Source organism: Canis lupus, chromosome 1 (assembly GCF_011100685.1).
Source record: "Canis lupus familiaris isolate Mischka breed German Shepherd chromosome 1, alternate assembly UU_Cfam_GSD_1.0, whole genome shotgun sequence".
Lineage (NCBI taxonomy): Eukaryota > Metazoa > Chordata > Mammalia > Carnivora > Canidae > Canis > Canis lupus.
This window is the reverse complement of record NC_049222.1, coordinates 120,247,809-120,267,026: the sequence shown is the minus strand read 5'-3', so window position 1 is coordinate 120,267,026 and position 19,218 is coordinate 120,247,809.

Here is a 19,218-nt window from a genome sequence, read left to right as displayed (position 1 = left end):
CCTGGCATGGAGCCTGCTTCTCCCTCTGCCTGTGTCTCTGCCTCTCTCTCTCTCTCTCTGTGTGACTATCATAAATAAATAAAAATTTATAAAAAAAAAAAAATTTCTAAGGGGCGCCTGGGTGGCTCATTCGGTTGCGCGTCTGCCTTGGACTCGGGTCACGACCCCAGGGGTCCCGGGATTGAGGCCCTGTGGCATGAGGCCCCCTGCTCAGTGGGGAGGCTGCTTCTCCCCCTCCCTCTGTTCCTCCCTCCTCGGTGCTCTCTCTCCCTCTTTCTCCAATAAATAAATAAAATCTTAAAGATTTTTTTTCCTAAAGGTGAACCTTGAAAGTCAAGCGAAGGAACTAGGATGGCAGTTGGTGGAGCTGCAAGGTCGGCCTCAGCAGGTGGAGGGCGTCCTCCCCACAACCCCAGAGACACAGAGGCCATGCCCGTCGGGCGAGTGTTCTGCAGGTGATCTGTGATGCACTTGGCCGAGGAAATTCTTCTTAAAATATGTGAAATTCTACAACGTCCCAGTCACGGGGCTGAGGAACCTGGGCTCCCCACACTTCCCTGCTCAGAATAAAGATCCAGGAGGACAGAGCGTTCTGTTCTCTCATTGTTCTTCCAGCAAAAATTCATTCTGAGTCTCTTAGAACACAAAATCTTCCTCAACAGATTTTTTTTAAAGACACCCGAGGCTAACAGAGAGGTTAGGAACGCAGGAAGGGGGTGGAGAGAGCATTTAGGAGATTGTCGTGTCAGTCGCAACCCAGGTGACCGGGACTAAGAGCCTGGAAGGAACAGACGTGAGATGTCGGAGTTTTCAGGACCCAGTTCCTGATCAGGAAAAAGGAAGGAGGGAAAGAGACCTGTGATACACCGACCCCGACCCCATCGCGCTCAGAGGAAGGGAGATGTGACACTGATTTGTAAGGAGGAATATATATATATATATATATATTTGGTCTTCTTCCCATTCCAGCCACAGAGCTCCTAAAACCCTTGGAATTTCCTGAGAAGAGAAAAATGGTCTTTTGTTATGCTAATGAGGTGGTTTGGGGAAGCGCCAAAGGCTGGAAGCTGGTTGCCAAGGGAACCAACCTGCAACTGGAGGGTTGGAACTTCCCGACCCACCCCCTGACCTCTGAAGAGGGGAGGCCGTGGGGCTGGGTGTTGTAGTCGATGGCCAATGATTTAATCAATCTTGCCTATGCAGTGAAGCCTCCGTTAAAACCCTAAAAGGATGGGGTTCAGGAAGCTTCTGGGTTGGTGCACTAGTGGAGCTCTGGGGAGAATGGTGCACCTGGAAGGGGTGTGGGGAAGCTCCACACCCCATCCCCGTACCTGGCCCTATGCATCTCCTCCATCTGGCTATTTCTGAATTCTATCCTTTTATAATCACTGGTAATCCAGTAAGTGAAATGCTTCTCCGAGTTCTGTGAGCCGCTCTAGCAAGCTAATCACACCCAAGGAGGGGGTCTTGGGACCTCCGATCCACAGCCAGTCAGAAGCACAGGTGACAACCCGAACTCTTGGCATCTGAAGGGGGCAGGGGGCCGACTTGTGGGATCGAGCCTTAACCTGTGGGGTCTGATGCATGTCCAAATAGTGTCGGAATGGAGTTGAATTTTAGGATGCTCAGTTGGTGTCCAAGAATTCCTCGATGCTGTGGACAAAAACACATCCGAATTGGTGCAAGAATTAGAGCAGATAAGGAGTGTGGTTTTAGGCTTGAAGGATTTGAGACACCTGCAGACGATCTAGGTGATCTATGTAGCGAGGAGTCCCACGGGGATGTGGGTCTGCAGCTGGGAGCTGGGGAGCAAGACAGGGCTAGAGACACAGGTGTGGGAGCCGTCCGCATCACAGGTGGCACATCACGGGGGACCCCTGGCCAGAGATGAGATTACTGGAGACTGTGCAGGGACAGAAGGCAGCTAAGAACAGAGCCGGGCTGGGGGCTCTAGCCTCAGCATCCTAGGCAGGGGGCGAAGAGCCCACCAAGAGACTGGGAAGAAACAGTGACAGTGGGGCCCTACGGTCGCAGAACAGGAAGTGGAGAGAGTGGTCGGTAGAGTCACAGACCTCAGGTGTTAGCTAAGGTGGGAAAGGTCCCACTGCATCTAGCCATCAGGAGTTATTGGGGGGGCGCCTGGGTGGCTTGGTCAGTTGAGTGTCTCCCTCTTGATTTCAGGTCATGATCTCAGGGTTGTGGCATCGAGCCCTGTGTGGGGTTCAGTGGAGAGTCTACTTGAGATTCTCTCCTCTCCTCTCCTCTCCCTCTCCCTCTGCCCCTACTTCTGCTTATACTTTCTCTCTCAATATAATAATTAAATCTTTAAAAAAAAGAATTATTGGTGACCTCAGAGCCATTTCTCAAGATCTAACTCAGAAGTCATCCTTAATTCCTCTTCATCCTTCACATCCCACATTGCCACATTGCATCCATCATTGCTTCCATTTCCAAAATGTCACTCAAGTTCATCTACTTCTCTTATTACCCTGATCCCGGACATCCCGGACTTAGCTCTCTGGAAGAAACTCTATAGCCAGTATCAAATGGGAAATTGATTTGAATTCTGGGAGTAGATTTCTGATTATGTGATTTGTTTTCCTATCATTGAATCTAAGGAGAAATCATGATCGTTTCATAAATGCTAAAAGACACATTCAAGGAATGCCAATCTTAAAGACACTGAAATAAAGAGATACCCGTTTACATCCAATGTGATTGTTTTTGGAGTTTATTTATTTATTTTAATTTAATTTAATTTAATTATTTAATTTTAATCTCCACTCCCAACTGGGGCTTGAACTTATGACCCCGAGATCAAGAGTCACAGTTTCTACCAATTGAGCCAGCCACGTGCCCCTCAATGTGATTTTTCAAAACCTCAACCCAAAAGCTAGCATCAACATAGTGGGGATACACTAGGGGCAGTCCCACTAGTTCCGAAGGACCCAAGGATGCCCCATGACCCCTATTCCATAACATCGTCTTGCCAGTCCTAGCCAATGCAATTAGTTAATAGAAATTTAAAGTGGGGGGGATCCCTGGGTGGCTCAGTGGTTGAGCATCTGCCTTTGGCCCAGGGCGTGATCCTGGAGTCCCAGGATCGAGTCCCACATCGGGCTTTCTGCATGGAGCCTGCTTCTCCCTCTGCCTGTGTCTCTGCCTCTCTCCCTCTCTCTGTGTCTCTCATGAATAAATAAATAAAATCTTAAAAAAAAAAAAAAGAAATTAAAAGTGGGGCACCTGGTGGCTCAATGGGTTAAGCATTTGCCTTCAGCTCAGGTCATGATCTCGGGGTCCTGGACTGAGCCCTATAGTCAGGCTCCCTGCTCAGCGGGGAATCTGCCTCTCCCTCTCCCTCCCACCCCACACCCTCCTTGTGCACTCTCTCTCTAATAAATAAAATCTTTTTTTTTTTTTAAAGATTCTATTTATTCATGAGAGACACACAGATTGAGAGAGAGGCAGAGACACAGGCAGAGGGAGAAGCAGGCTCCATGCAGGGAGCCCGACGTGGGACTCGATCCCGGGTCTCCAGGATCACACCCCGGGCTTCAGGCGGCACTAAACCACTGCGCCACCAGGGCTGCCCTAATAAATAAAATCTTAAAAAAAGAAACTCGAAGTATAAAAGTTAGAAAGGAAGATATATACTATCACAATCTGCAGATGATATAATTGGAAAATTCAAGAGAATTCATTGAAAAACTGTAAGAATGTAATAAATACCTACCAGCTACGTAAGTGAGGTCATCTTAGGCATCCAGCCTCAGTCGGACACCAGGTAAGTACAGCCACTTGGGTGACCTGCGGAAGAACCACCCGGATGAGGGCGGCCCAAATTGCTGATCCACAGAATCCTGAACAAATAAAAGACTGTTGTTCTAAGCTGCTGTGTTTGGGGGTGGTTCGTTGTAATGGATTCACTGGGGAGGCCTGAGAAGATGGCCCGGAACTACGCTACTAGGCAACGTTGCCTATGGTTAGAATGACATCTGGTGGGTAAATCGCCTCTGGACTGAACTGTCCATGAACTGTAGGCTCCTGAGAGAAAGGCAGCCCTCGAGCTTCCCAGAGGGGATCCCACCAACATTCCCACCTTGAGACTCCATCCCCTGCGTGACTGCATTCGGAGCTGGGGCCTTGGGAGGTAGTTAGGCCTCAAGAACAGGATTTTGTAAGAAGAGACGCCAAGCTCTCCAGGCCTCCTCCCTGCCCCCCTTCCCCTTCCCCTTCTTCCCCTCCCTCCACCTCCTGCTCTCCTGCCCCTTTCTTGCTACCACCTGAGGACACAGCATGAAGGCAGCCATCTGCAAACCAGGAGGAGGGTCCTCAGCAGGAATCCGATCGATCGTTGCCTTGATTGTGGGAACGAATGTGTGTTGTTTAAGCACCCCCACCTGTGGTAGCCCATGGGCGCAGCTAGAACGGACTGCAAGAGTAGAGAACCCTGTATCCCAGGGCGCCAAAGGTGGGTTGTGACCCAGTCACAAGAGGGACGAACATCACCTAAAGATGCGTAAATGAGGGATCGTTGCCTCCTGTTGGGTCAAAGTGTGATTCTGCTCCTCTCTGAGTCCGAGTATAGGGAAAGGAAGAGGGTTTGGCTGCCAAGATGACAAAGGGGTGGGGCATGCTGGGTATTCTCAACACTGACACCACCATTCTGGCCTAAGGCTGGGAAACCAGTCTCCTACACGGCCCTGGGTTAAAACTGGCCAAGAGAGGAACCTGTGTGACGTTCGAAGGGATGGAAATGAAGCGGACACCATTACTCTCGGAAGGTGTGTTGTTGGTGAGACACTGGCTGATTCAGGCACCATCAGCCAAGAGTGGCCCCAGCCGGCTGCAGAGCGCTGGGCTGCAGGACCCACCTGCACGGCCCTCTCGGCCCTCCTCTCTCACACACCCAGCTCCGGGCACCTTCCCACAGGCTCTGATCCCCCAGCTGCCCCAGTGTTTCTTCCTGTCACCGGTACAGACTTTCAACACCTCTGTTCCGGGCCTTTAACCTCCCACATCTGTGTAAGCTCTAATTGCTCTAGTAAACTCCTTGTTCCCACAAAATTGAATCAGATAATAAAGAGGCAAAAGATGTGAACAAACAGCTCACAGAAAAGGTACTACAGATGGTTCTTCGACATATGACACGATGCTCAACCTCACTCATTACAGCAAAGGCAAACGAACATTTCCCCGTGATACATTTTTCCTCCATCCAACTGGCGACACCCCATAGGGGCATAGCACAACCTGTTGACCGGGCTCTGGGGAAGGCACGTTTCTGCACCTGGCAGGGACATGGACGTGAAGGGGCGCTATGTCTCCATGAGCAATAGGCCCCCAAATTACAAAAGCATATCCTTGATCCTTGACGACTCACCGATCCCACTTGGTTATTTCATCCTACGGATACTCAAACCAGCACATGGTGTGAGAAGGTGCCCGTTCAAGGGCGTTCACTGTAGTCCTGCTCGCAACAGCAAAGGCTAAGGAGCGATCTAAAGTCTGCCAAAGGTTAAATAAGTTCGTTCAAGGTTAGAGAAGTTAAATAAGTGCACGCAGTAGAACACTGGGCAGCTCTAGTACAAGATGCAGATGACAAAGCTCTTTGTGGAAAGATATTGAAGATCTTGTTAAGCGAAGGGCCAGATGCAGAACCACATGTAGAATGAGCAGCTGTCTTGTGCGGCAAAGGAAGAAAAGCAAAATATATATTTTATATTTATGTACACACGACCTCCAAAAGGGTACATCAGAAACTAAGGGCGGCGGGGGGTGGATTTGAGGCAGAAACAGAGCAGTTGGGACTCAGGATGGAAGGAAATTCCTCTGCAGACCTTTTTGTAAATCAGGTGAACATATTTCTATGCAAATATGTAACCTGCCTAAAAATCAATTAGGTATGACTTAAGAAAAACAAGAATTAATTGCAATCATATTGACATTAGTTTAAAAATGTAACTGCACCTAAATTCATTCTTTTTAAAGAATGAATTAAAAAACTCGTCTCACATGGAGTCACCCTGATTTGACCAGCTTTTCCCCCTCAACCTTTCATTTTAACCATCTTCAAATCTGCAGAAAAGTCGGAATAATAGTATGATGAACAGCCTCACATCCTTCAACCTAGATTCACTTGTTAATGCTTATCACTCTCCCCGTATTTATACACACGTGCACACAAGCACCCACACGGTTTCGGGGAGGCTCATGTATCCGAGATGAATTGCAGACGTCGTACCACTTTACTCCTGATTAGTTCAGTCTGAAAATCTTAAAGAACAGAGACATTCCCTCAAAAAGGCAAGCTATTACAATTAAGAAATTTAACCTTATTATTTATCAACTAACAAGTAGGCCATGTTTAAATTTCCCAGATTGTCCTACTTGTGCCCTTTATACCTTTTTTTTTTTTAATCCAAGATCCAGTCAATGATCACACAGTGCAGTTAGTTGTTATATCTCTTCACTCTCTTTAATCCAGAACGGTTCCCTGCATCTTGACACGGACACTTTTGTTTTGTTTGGTTGTGGTATTATTTTATTTATTTTATTTATTTTTAAGTAGGTTCCAGGCCAAGCATGGAATCCAATGCAAGGCTTGAACTCACAGTCTTGAGATCAAGACCTGAGCTGAGATCAAGAGTCACATGCTAAAAAAAAAGAGTCACATGCGGAGCCATCCAGGTGTCTCCTGACTTTTTTTTTAAGCTTTATTTATTTGTTTATTTATTTATTTATTTATTTATTTATTTATTTATTTTTAAGCTTTATTTATTTAAGTAATCTCTCCACCCAACAAGGTGCTTGAACTCATGACCCCAACATCAAGAACTGCATGCTTTTCTGACTGAGCCAGGCAGGCAGCAAACACTATTTTTTAAAGAATCCAAGCCTCTTGTTGCATACAAAATCTCTAAATGTGGATTTTCCAGGTGATTCCTTATGGCTAGACTCAGGTTAAACATTATGGGCAAGGATACTTACAGATGAAGCTGTGCCCTTCATTGGAAGACCCATGGTGTCAGCTGGTCCCATTATCGGTGAAGTCTCACCATTTCTTATGGTGACAACCGCCAGATTCCTCCATTGTCTTGATCCTCTTTCTTCCTTTAACTGGTAAGTCTTTTGAGGTGATACTTTGAGACTATCTGACTATCCTGTTCCAACAACCTATCACTCAGTGGTTTAGCATCCACCAAGGAGTTTCATCTGAATCAATTATAACAAAACTTGGTGCAAAAAAGTGATTTTCTAGTTTAACCATTTCTTCTATATTTTTATTTATTGTCATTTTTATAGGGGTGGGACATGAGGAGCAACATTATTATGCAACGTGTTATAACCCATTCTTTATGCTCAAATGGTCCCAGATGTGCCCAGGTGGGGATGTCTCCAAGCTAGTTCCTCTGTCCTTCCCGCCAAGTTCCCATCAACCTGGGAGCATGTCCTTGCATTTGTGAACAAGACGTTCTAGCTTTTGTTTGTACATTTTCTGCTCCAGACCTGGAATCCAGTTTTTTCCAAGCAGCCTTGTTTCCTTTAGGTAGGGAATGGTATTTAGGGACCACAGTCTGGGTGCTGGGGTTTTCATTGCTTCCAGGCCCTTCTTTCTTACTCACTCTGGTGAGGAACTGATCTTTGCTGTTTTACCTCTTGCTCTCTTCCCTACCCCACCCCCATTTTCTTTTCCTCTTTCTATGGTATCAAATCCTTGACAAGATTTCGAAAGCTCTAAAAACCAACAGCCACGAGCATAAATGGTACAATATTTGAAGGGAGACAACTTGTTCACTTTTTCCCCAGTGCGTCCGTCTCCCTCGAGATGAATGGGTTGCAACTGAACTATTTTAAGGACTACCTGTAAAATAAGCAGCCACTGGAGGTAGTTTCCCATTCAATTCTTCTTCTGCTTGGGGGTAAAAAAGTGGAGAAATTTCATCTAATACAAATATGATTTGAATTTTAAAAGTCCTATGTCTAATTACTACTTATGACTATAGTAAAAATTGATTTTTAGACACTGTAATCGTGTGGTTTAAATATGTAATCAGAAATGCAAAGCTTGACGCCTTTGATTTTAATTTCCATAACCAATGACTCTTGGTTCACATATTTCAGTGGTTTCTGGGCCGAAACACCTTTTTCCAATTAGCAATCAAGATGTGCACAGTAGTTCAAGACCTTCTCAGGGTTTGGACCACCCTGCATAATGCATTTTATTCCACATCATGATTATGCTTGGCCTTTTATTGAACTGGTCATTACCTTGACCATAGAAAGACATCCCACAGGGAATTAGTTCTTGAATTCTTAAGTGACCTAAGATTTGCATCTCTTTGGCAAGTAAACAGGTCAAACTGAACCATCAACTAGCAAATATTTTCACAAGACAAAAACAATGAATTACTGTTTGCCACTGGAGTGGAGCAGCACTCCAGTGTTTTAATAAAAAGTTCTTCACTCCTGAAGAGTCTGAGGACACCACAGGAATCAGCACATGGCTTCCACAGGCCCAAGGACAAGCCATAGGGTCCTTCTCCTGAGAAAACTAAACTTCTGGCCACCCCCAACACCTTTATGCAAGATCAGGCTTTGTTGTTCTATAAAAAAATAGTGAAAGGGATTATAGGAACAGGAGAGAAAATGAGTGGGAAAAATCAGAGAGGGTGACAAAACATGAGAGACTCCTAACTCTGGGAAACTAACCCAAGCGGTAGTGGAAGGGGAGGTGGGGGGCGGGTGGTGACTGGGTGACGGGCACTGAGGGGGGCACTTGACGGGATGAGCACTGAGTGTTATACTACAAGTTGGCAAATCGAACTCCAATAAAAAAAATATGCAAAAAAAAAAAAAAAAAGAAAGAAAGAAAAAAGCTCATAAGACATATCACCAACCGCTAAAAACTCAAAGCAAAATGGCTCCACCAAAAAATGGGAAACTTCTAGTTCACTAGGAAGCCTAGCAGTGACTCTGACTTAACTGCTAATGGGCTTGAAGAACTAAGACACAACTCCCCCAGCCGCCTCAAGCCAGAGGAAACCTTGCTCAGGGTTCAAGGCAGCTCTGTAAGCTCAGAGCCCACTCCAGGCTGGAGGCTCCCCTCTGACTCCCTTCCCACAGATCTCTTTGTCTGACCTGTCTGACCTGTCACTCTCCTGCTTCATAACTTTTTTGCCACTTCCTCTGTTGTCCCTTATGCTTTGCTACGTTACCTCTGTCTCCCCAAGTCAATTATACAGATCTATCCCCCAACAAATAAGCGCATCCTATTGTCTTCAGTACTGCTAATGACGTTCTTTGGAAAGAAGCCCTCCTGTTGCACTGGTTGTGATCATTGTTGACAGTCTGAAACACACGCGCTTCCCTCTACTCCAGGGCTCTCCCTCCGTCCCCACCCCAGGTCAACTGTGGTTGGGATGAAAACCATTTCTTGATTTATTTCAGCTCCTCACCTACTCAACATAATGCCTCTCACATCCTCCTGTAGGAAAGCACCAGGCTACACTAGACAGGTAGATCTAGGATAGAGTGTATATAGGATCTTTCAAAAATATAAAGTGATAAATCTATCAATTTCCACTTCTTTTCAGCAACAAGAAGTCACAATCTTTTCAAATGTCCATGGTGCATTTTTTATACAAATGATTTCTACAAAATCATATACTAAGCTACAAAAACAAACAAACAAACAAACAAACCCTAAATTAATTCCCAAATTAACAGGGGTACGCACTCTTACCACTATGAAAAAAAAATAGCAAAATGATTGGTTAAACCAACTTGTAAACTGAAAGTTGATTTCCTGGTCAAACTGGAAATAAACAAAAGTCACCAGGTATAAATAGACGACGGGAAGAGCAATATATGTTAAAATTTGGGAACATGGCTATGCTTAGAAAAAATAGCTGTCTGGACTAAAAACAAAGCCACGGCATTGTATACCCCCTTCCTTTATGGAGCCATGAAGAGGTAGAGCTGTTTACTCAGCCTTGAGCCTGGGCCACCCTCTGACTTACTAGGGATAACAATGTGGGGAGGGACGTTGTGTGACTCGTGAGCACAGCAGTTTCAATATTTACTCTCTTGGAATGTAGCTTCAACACTGCCACTTAAGGAAGCCAAGCCACTGGAGGAGGCCACTGGAGGAGAACCACGTGGCCAGCAGGAATGCCTGACACCTGCCGACCTCCCAGCATGCCTGGCTCCCCAGCTGAATACAACCCACTGATGATCTCAGGTGAAATCAGCAAAGGTACCGCCTAACCAACCTAAAAAAAAGTCTAAGCCATAATAAACCATCAACATTTTAAGCCGTAAATTTCGGGGTGATCTGTTTTACATCAATAGCTAAACAAATGGGAACTTTGTTTTTATTATAAATGATGGAGTTTTCAACTAAGCATAAATAAAGCAATTATAGTGAATATATATATTATATATGTATATATGTGTGTATATATGTGTATATATATATAGTCATATATATTATAGTGAACATCTGCTGTTTTGGCCAATAACCCAAGTTCGTCCAATCAGCAAATCCCAGAACTTTTCTGGACACTTCCTGGCACCTGGCTTCACCTCGGAGCAAGAAGACTGTGGCAGGTCCAGCCCTCCCCAGTCCAGAACCTTTCCTCCTTGGCCCCAGAAGAGCCCCTATGGCCAGGAGAACTTAAGGCCGCCTCAGGCCTAGGCCCTGTGAACCCCCAGAGTTTGGGGGTAGAGTTCTTAGCTCACAACCCACCAAGTCGTTAACCTTAAAAGCGAAATAGTCGGAAAAAATAAATAAAAACTAAGAAGAACAGTTCTTTTACCCGCAAAATATGGGTTTATTCAGGAATAACAGAGTTTCAGTCCGGGACAAACAAGCTATGGTTAAACCATAGGCGAGTCCAACACACAGAGCGGAGGAACCTTAGTTTATGGAGAAGGAAGGAGGAGGAAGGTGGGAGTGGTTGCTTTGAACAAACGATCGATCGATCGTTGGAGAAAAGCCTGGGTCCAGCCAAGGCGATGACGGTTTCTCATTGGCTGAGTTGCCAGGTAATCCTTTGCTTGTAGGAGATGCAAAGTACGTCTTTCCCTGATGGGGCCTATAATTGATCATCTTTCCCATTGAGGATTCTTCTTTGGGGTCTCTAGTTGACAAGTCTTCCTGCAATTGATGTTAAGCGATAAGGCTCCCCCTTCCAGCCTCCTCTGGTAGCCTCCCTGCCCCATTTTAGTGATGTTTAGGTCTATGAATTTTCACATTGTCTCCATTGATCTTATTCCCCGGAAAACACTTAGTTGGATTTCCAGGAAACCGAGAGGCCCTCTTCAACTTGTCCCTGCCTTTACCCCTCTGGGGGCTGGGACACAGGGCCTACAGGACGGATGCCATCACTCCATTTCTGCTAACGTGATTTCTAGAGAGAAACCTGTTATCTCCAAACTGTGGATTTACTGGGGGGAAATGCTTTTGTCTTTTTCTTTTCTTTTTCCTTCTGAAAAGTATGTTTATGCAGCTATGAAGTGGCCAAATAATACTGCCGGCCTCCCGCTTCCTCCCTGCCTGGGTCTCCTTATAGAGGAGCCCGCACCCCATATGCTTGGGGCCCCTCAACGATAAGAGGATGCCAGACCCCTGTGCTTGGGGCAGGGCTGTGGGAGGTGCCCCCGGGGCCTGAGTGGGCCATCCCAGGCCCCACTCTGCCGCCCAGCTTCTGTTGCCCACCACAGCAGGAGAAGCCCGGGGAGGAGAAAGGCTGGTGGGAGCCCTGACCTCGAGGGCAACCCAGAAAGAAGGGTTTGGCCAGAAGGTTAGCCCCTGCGTTAAAGAGAGACCGTCGGGTGATTCTGTGCATGAAGGCCTCTCGCCCTCCTGCCCATTCCTGCAAACAACCCTGGATGCTGCATCCAGGACAGAATCAGGCGGCGCCCGCAGAGAGCCTGGCCCCTCTGCTTGGTGAGCTGGGGTCCCCGCTGCGAGGAGGGGTCGCTGGGGAAGTCGTCTGACCCCGCCTCCGTGGGTGCGGGCGGAGGGAGCGTCGCCACTCACATTGTGGGGGTCCATCCAGAGAGCTCGCATTAACCCCGGTGCGTTTTGGGGCCTGGTTAACTAGCGGGGCCGGTGTTCTTCTGACTCGGGAGATGGCTGGGGGCTGCGTAAAAACCACCGTGGTTTCTCCCCACTTTGCCGATGCCTCTGATGCAAACTTAATCCCGTAAATGGCTGGTAAAGACAAGAGCTGAGCACGTTTTCCAGGTAAGGGACACCAGCACTTTACATCACCGTGCGAAGCTGGGGGTGTCCCCTTGCTCCCAGTGCCAGCTCCTCAGCTGGGGCCCCACACCCTCCAACACCTGCCAACAGTCGTGGCTCCTTCCCTCATCCAGGGCTCGCCAGGGTCCTAGACCACAGGCCTACACATGCTGGGCAGAGTCCAAGGAACCGCCAGGCACAGCCCTTGCCCAATGCCGGCCCTCCAGCTGCTGGAAGGGTCTTTACCACTAAGGGAAATGCTGATCCCCAGTGGGGTCTCTGGCCTGGCGTGCGCTGGGCTCTTCTGTCCAGTGGTCAGAGAGCAGGAGAGCCAAGGATCTGAGACCTTTTGTCCCCCATCCAGCACTTCCTTCTGTGCCCTCAGTAAGTAGGAGGTATGAAGGGAAGGCAAGACGGGGCCTGCAGGCAGAGGCAGGCCGTGGCACAGACGGCGGTGACCCCTCGCACCCCAACCCCTTCAGCCTTGCAACCCGCCTCTTCCCTCTGGGCCCCGGAGAGCGGGGCAGGCAGGCAACCCACACCAGGCGTCACCGTTGCAGCGTCAGGCCAGGTTCTTGAGCACCTGGGCATGATGGATAAGTAGATCCCTTCCAGGCCGATATTCCTTGATTTTTTAAATAAAAAATATGAAATATGTAAAAGCAGAAACAAGTTCGTGTCTATTTCCAAACCACACAACTTCGGAGGCTTGTTTTTTTTTTAAGATTTTCTTTATTTATTCAAGAGAGACACAAAGAGAGGCAGAGACACAGGCAGAGGGAGAAGCAGGCTCCATGCAGGGAGGCTGACGTGGGACTCGATCCCGGGACCCTGGGGTCACCACCTGAGCCAAAGGCAGATGCTCAACCACTGAGCCACCCAGGCGTCCCTGGAGGCTTATTATACCAATTAAAAGGTGGATCATAAATAACTCGTTTGGGGACATCTGGGGGAGTTTTTAAAAAGCAACATAAGATTGAGGGCAATTAGTAAACTAATGAATCTCAACGAATTCCACAGTAGCTGATCCTCTAGAAAACATCTTGGGGGGCTTTGCACAGTTTGTTCTTTGACGCTCAGAAAAAACAAATTTTGAAACTGCTCCTCTGACCACTTGCTGGTTCCAAGGCCTATACTTGGCTGGGACTCCGTGGGGGGCCCGGTCCCAGGCCGGCGCACCCTTTCCTCAACCTCTGGAAATATCCGGGAACTCATTCATCTACTAAAAATAATACTGAGAGGCGCCCGGATGGTTCAGTTAAAAGTCAAACTCTTGATTTCAGCTCAGGTCACGGGCTCAGGGGGGTGGGACGGAGCCCAGTGTGGGAGCGCGGAGCCTACTTAAGATTCTCTCTCCCTCTCCCTCTGCCCTCCCTCCCCGCATGTGCTCGCTCGCTCTCTCTCTCTCTTTCTCTCAAAAAATAATAATAATACCTGAGATGAATGGCCTTTGCAGGAATTATCAGCTAAAGGAGATGTGTGTTTGTGCTTTCCAAAGCCTCTTTTATCTACATGCTTCTGCATCCCCCCCGCAGAGCAGCCCTTGGTTTCAGGGGGCGAACAAGGAATGTGAGCCAGGTCACCCCGGAGCACAGACAGGAGAGCCAAGTCCGAAAATTAAGGTAACTCAGGAGAAGGGCACAGATCCAGACGCTCCGTCTTCACAAAGCGAGACACTCACAGGGTGTTTGTGTAGAGCCAGGCAGCCCACTGAAGCTTTCCTTGTCTCGTGCACCTGTTTGGCCGCCCGTAAGCCTCTGTTCTGCGTGCACGTGTGTGTGTGTGTGTGTGACCCGTATGTCACAGACACATGCACATGAGCACACCCAGGGTCTACATCGTACACCCAAGCTCAAGATAAATGCTCGTTGGGGAAGAAGACAAATGGCTTTGCCTACTTCCTTTGTGAATTAAAAATCCTACCCCTGGGGATCCCTGGATGGCTCAGCGGTTCGGCGACTGCCTTCGGCCAAGGGCGTGATCCTGGAGACCCAGGATCGGGTCCCACGTCGGGCTCCCTGCATGGAGCCTGCTTCTCCCTCTGCCTGTGTCTCTGTCTCTCTCTCTCTGTCTCTCTCTGTCTCTGCTGAATGAATAAATAAATAAAATATTAAAAAAACATATTTAAAAAAAAAATCCTACCCCGGGTCTAGTCTCCAGCAGCCCAAGCTGAGAGGCTTGATGTTTAGAATCAGTGAATCAATCAGCAGGCATTTATAGAGTACAGGCTACGGGGTTATGACGCCTTCCTGGAAAGATGAGCATTTATCGCTTTGTGTTTCTTTAATTGACGTGGGTAATCCCAGCCTGTTGTTTCCATCCTATTTCTCCTCCAGACCCAGCAGAAGAAGTGTGTGTCTTGAAATTGTGGCTTTATTGCTATCAGTACGTACTGGGCGGGGCTGTTTTGTCGGATATATTTTAATTGCAAGCTGGCTGTTGGATTTTCCCTGTGAAATGATCCTGTGGCAAAGAGAGTCTTCACATGTTTAATTAATGATGATTTAATGCATCTTAAAGAATTGTGAATTCGGTGATTTTACAACCACAGCCGATCGTAGTAAACCTACTGTTGTGTAAGAAATAAGGGATAGGGATCCCTGGGTGGCTCAGCGGTGGAGCGTCTGCCTTCAGCCCAGGTTGTGACCCCGGGGTCCTGGGATCAAGTCCCGCGTCCTGCATGGAGCCTGCCTCTCCCTCTGCCTGTGTCTCTGCCTCTCTCTCTCTCTCTCTCTATCATGAATAAATAAATTAATTTTTTAAAAAAAAGAAATAAGGGATAGGTTTCTCCTGGGTGAAGCATTTCAGCCCGACCCCAGGAGGAAACAGATGTGGGGGGGCTTCTGGGGGACAACCCAGCCCGCAGGTTGCCCTGCGCCGCAGCATCACGCAAGAGACAGGTGGGCCCCCCGGGGAAAGAGCATGTGCTGCTCCTCGTTGTTCAGAACCAGTCCTGGGCATTATGCTGTGTGTCCCCCGGGCCGGGAAAGTGGCTTCAGGACCCAGAGAAAGCCCAGGCTGTCGTCTGGGTACCTGGACGGAGGTGCGCATCTGGAGGGTCCACCCCGAGCCACGCGGGGAGAACGGCACCGGGGCGTGGTGACAGGGCTTGGGGCCATCTAGGAACGAGGCTGTGGCCACAGGGCTTATTAGAAACAGCAACTGTCTCATGGCCCTGGCACTGTCTGCTTACTCATTCCCACGGGAGGCTTCCAGATGGTCCATGTGTTTATTCGCAGCCCACAGTCTTACAGACCGGGGTCACTGGCTCACCACGCCAGCCCCTCTTGCCGCATCCACACCCCGTTCTAGTCCCCCCAGGGGGCTGCTACCCTAGCTGTAGGCTGGAGCCAGCCTCTGCCGGCTTGTAAGACACAACTGTTAGATTTTCAGGGGAATTGGGGAGCTGGTTGTTAAACACAGACATCGTTAAAAATCAAATTACAGGGCAGCCCGGGGGGCTCAGCAGTTTAGTGCTGCCTTCGGCCCAGGGTGTGATCCTGGAGACCCGGGATCGAGTCCCACGTCGGGCTCCCTGCATGGAGCCTGCTTCTGTCTCTGCCTCTCTCTGTGTCTCTCTCTCTCTCTGTCTCTCTCTCTGTGTTTCTCAGGAATAAATAAATAAAATATTTTTAAAAAATCAAATTACATGAGCGTACAATCAAATAAACTGCGTCAAGATGCAAAGGGAAGAACTAGCCTGGACGTCCCCCCTGGTTATTTTACTACGTTTTATGGAGTTATTTCCTCTGGATGTTACTTACGACTCTTTTATCTTGGTGGGAATATAATAAAATTATAGGTGTGCTAGTGGACATCTTCCCAATTCAACTTCCAGGGCAGTGACTTCACATTGGTAGCCTGAACTTGGCCTGGATGGGTGCGTTTACACCGTAAAAAGTGCCAAAGGAGACAAATCAGGGTTTCTTTGGTTTGTTTGTTTGAAGAGCCTTTGTCCACACATCCTCCAGCCTGCTGGGTTTTTGGAGTAGCTCTTGTGGGCCAGGAGCCGAGCTGGTGAGCGGCAGAAAACACTCAGAGCAGAGCAGGTGGGCTGAAGAGACGCTTAGAGTGTCAAGAGGCAGCAACGGGCGGGAAAGCCTGAGAGCTTTAGACGACCTGAGCACAAGGAAAGTAAGAACAGAAAGTTCCCTGGAGCCTTAGGTGCAATGGAGTGAAGCCCTCTGCCCCAAGGAGTAACAAACAGGATGCCCTAGAGAGAACTATCACGGCTGCTGTTGAGGAAAGGGTGCCCCGACCCTATCCCCACCCCCTGCAACCCCCTCCCCCCCACCCCGAGACACCACTAATGTGTCTGTCTACACCCAGACAAAGCAGACTAAGAAGGAAGGAGGCTGGAGAAGTTGTGGGTAAGGGCACAACGGGGTTGCCCTGCAGCAGAAGCTCTTACCTGATGGAGGGAGGAGCTGGGGACAAAGCACCATAGACTGGGTGGCTTCGACAACAGGAATTTGCTTCTCACAGTTCTGAAGTCTCCAAGTCTAAGATCAAGGTGTCCATGGGATTGGTTTGCTCTCTCTTTGGTTTGTAGATGGCCATCCTCTCCCTCCGTCCTCACACAGCATTTCCTCCGTGTGTATCTGTGTCCTGATCTCTTCTTACAAGGACACCTTTTATGTTGGGTTAGGGTCCATGGAATGACCCCATTTCACCTTAATTATCTCTTTGAAGGCCCTAGTTCCAAATACAGTCACATTCTGAGCTCCTGGAAGTTGGGACTTCAGCCTATGAATTTTTGGAGGACACAAACCAGTCAACAGCCAGGAGTGTCCGAGGAGGCCCTAGAGGCAAAGGTGGGATCCTGGGGGCCAGGTGAGCGCAGCCAGCCCTGGGATGGAGGGCCTGGGGGACTCTGGGCTCCTTGCAGCAGGCACTGCATTGTATCTGCCTTTGTTTCCAGAACGCCCAGCACTATAGCAAGCACTTGGTGGCTTTTCAATAAAATGTTTCTTGAAGGAGTGAATGAATGGGCATGTTGACAGAGAAAGAAAAGGAATCTCCTTCTTGCTACATTTTTTATGGACAGAGGACAGTCCTTCCGGTAAAGGTAAAAAAAAAAAAAAAAAAAAAAAAAGACAGGTAAGGGTCTTCTTCATTTCCTTTTTTTTTTATTGTTTTTATTTAAGTTCAATTTTCCAACATATAGTATAACACCCAGTGCTCATCCCATCTCTTCTTCATTTCCTTCAAGGTTGGTTCTCTTTGGATCAGACAGGTGAGGAGTAGGTCCAAACTCCATCGTGGGCCTCCAACCATCTGTACTCAAACCCCAAGAAGCAAGGCCCAGATCCCAGAGCTCTCCAAAGACCGAAGGGAGGTCACACAGCCTGGGAGGAAATAACGTATTGGGGCAGAGCCATAGAGAAGAGAATGCAAAGTCAAGATTAACACATCTAATGAGACGTAAGACGTCAGCTAGTTTCCACACCCATGTATTGTCACTATTCACTCATACGTTACCATCTTGTGGTGGCATCTTCCAGTGCATTTCTATATTTGTGATGTTTTATAGAGTGGGGCTCCCAAAGAGAAAGCCCTGGGGGTCCCGGGGGGGGGGGGGTCTTAGATTGGTCCTGCCTGTTAGCTTTCCAGCTGCGGAGGGAGTTCTAGATGGAGACGCGGCCAAGGCCCTGCCCTCCACCCCAGAGGTCACCTCCAGAGAAGGAACTGCCATCCCAGCCAGTGGCCACGAAGGCTTGAGGGGAGATGCTTCTGAAGTGAAGGGCTCTGCAGCCGGCTCTAGATGACAAACTCTTTTCTAGATGTTTCCTGTTGGCCCCCATTCCCACCTGCCATGAGGACAGCCCCTCTGTGGGTTTTCCCTCCTAGGACCCGTTTCAGAATCCGGTCAGTTGATCTGGGAAGGAGATGACGGGGCCATCTGAGTGTTTCAGAAAAAGGCCAGCGTTTTCCTCCTCCCAGGGAGGGGGAGCACCGCGTGGGGAGCACGTGCGCACGGCTTGGCTGCAGCAATCGCCCCAGACCCTGGCATCTGACATCAAGCTTAGCTTTCAGGGCCTAAAGGGGGCTTGAAAAAATGCCATTCCGTGTACCGCATGCGATTGTATGCAAAATAGGCCTGCGCTGAGCAAAGAAGCATCAATATCTATTACTTAGGAACAGATGAGAAGGCGCATCGGCAGCTGCGAGGCAATCAGACGAAACCCCACTCCGTTGTGTTTCGTGCCTTCGGATTTTTTTTTTTTTTTTTAATGGGCCAACCTCTCCTTCTGCCTCTGGCAGCCTGTGATTGTCAGTAAGTGCGGTGGTCACCTGCCCGCCACACGTCGCCTCCACTGTTTGAGATCGAGGCCGGTAAACTGCTGGAAAAGAACTTCTGGAGACACAGCCCTGAAATGTCGGGGGGAGCAGCGTGCCCCCCCCCAGGAGGCCTGGCCGGCTCTGCAGCCCGAGCCCGGCTCCCTCCGAGCGGATCCGGGCATATGGTGCCATAATGGAGCATGAATTTACAGCCCCGGAGATGTACGAGGGAGATTAAAGCGTCATCTGTAAGGACATACTGCGCGGCAGAAAACAACAATTATTGCATTTTCTGCTCCGGAGGAGAGCGCGGTCCCCTTGCGTGGAGCGCGGGCTCCCTCTGCCGCCGGCTCGGGCACCGGGGCTCCCAGCAGCGGGAGGACGGCGACCGCAGCCTGGCCCGTCGCCCCTGCCTCCCTGGGCCCTGGGCCCATCAGGCGGCTTCCGAGACCTGGACGCAACAGCAAGACCCCGTGGAGCCGTGAGCGGTGCTGGCCGCGCCACCTGTGTCCCGAGGGACACATGTCCCAGGAGTGGTGACGTGGTCCCGAAAGCTGCCCGCCCGCGGTGGCTCCTCTCTGCCCTTCTGGCTGCCCCTCTTCTGGGCTCTGCGTTGTTCGGGGGCAGCTGGGTCCTCTGCACCGAGGACACTGCACCATCCAGAAGGCTTGTCCCCTTCCCCACGT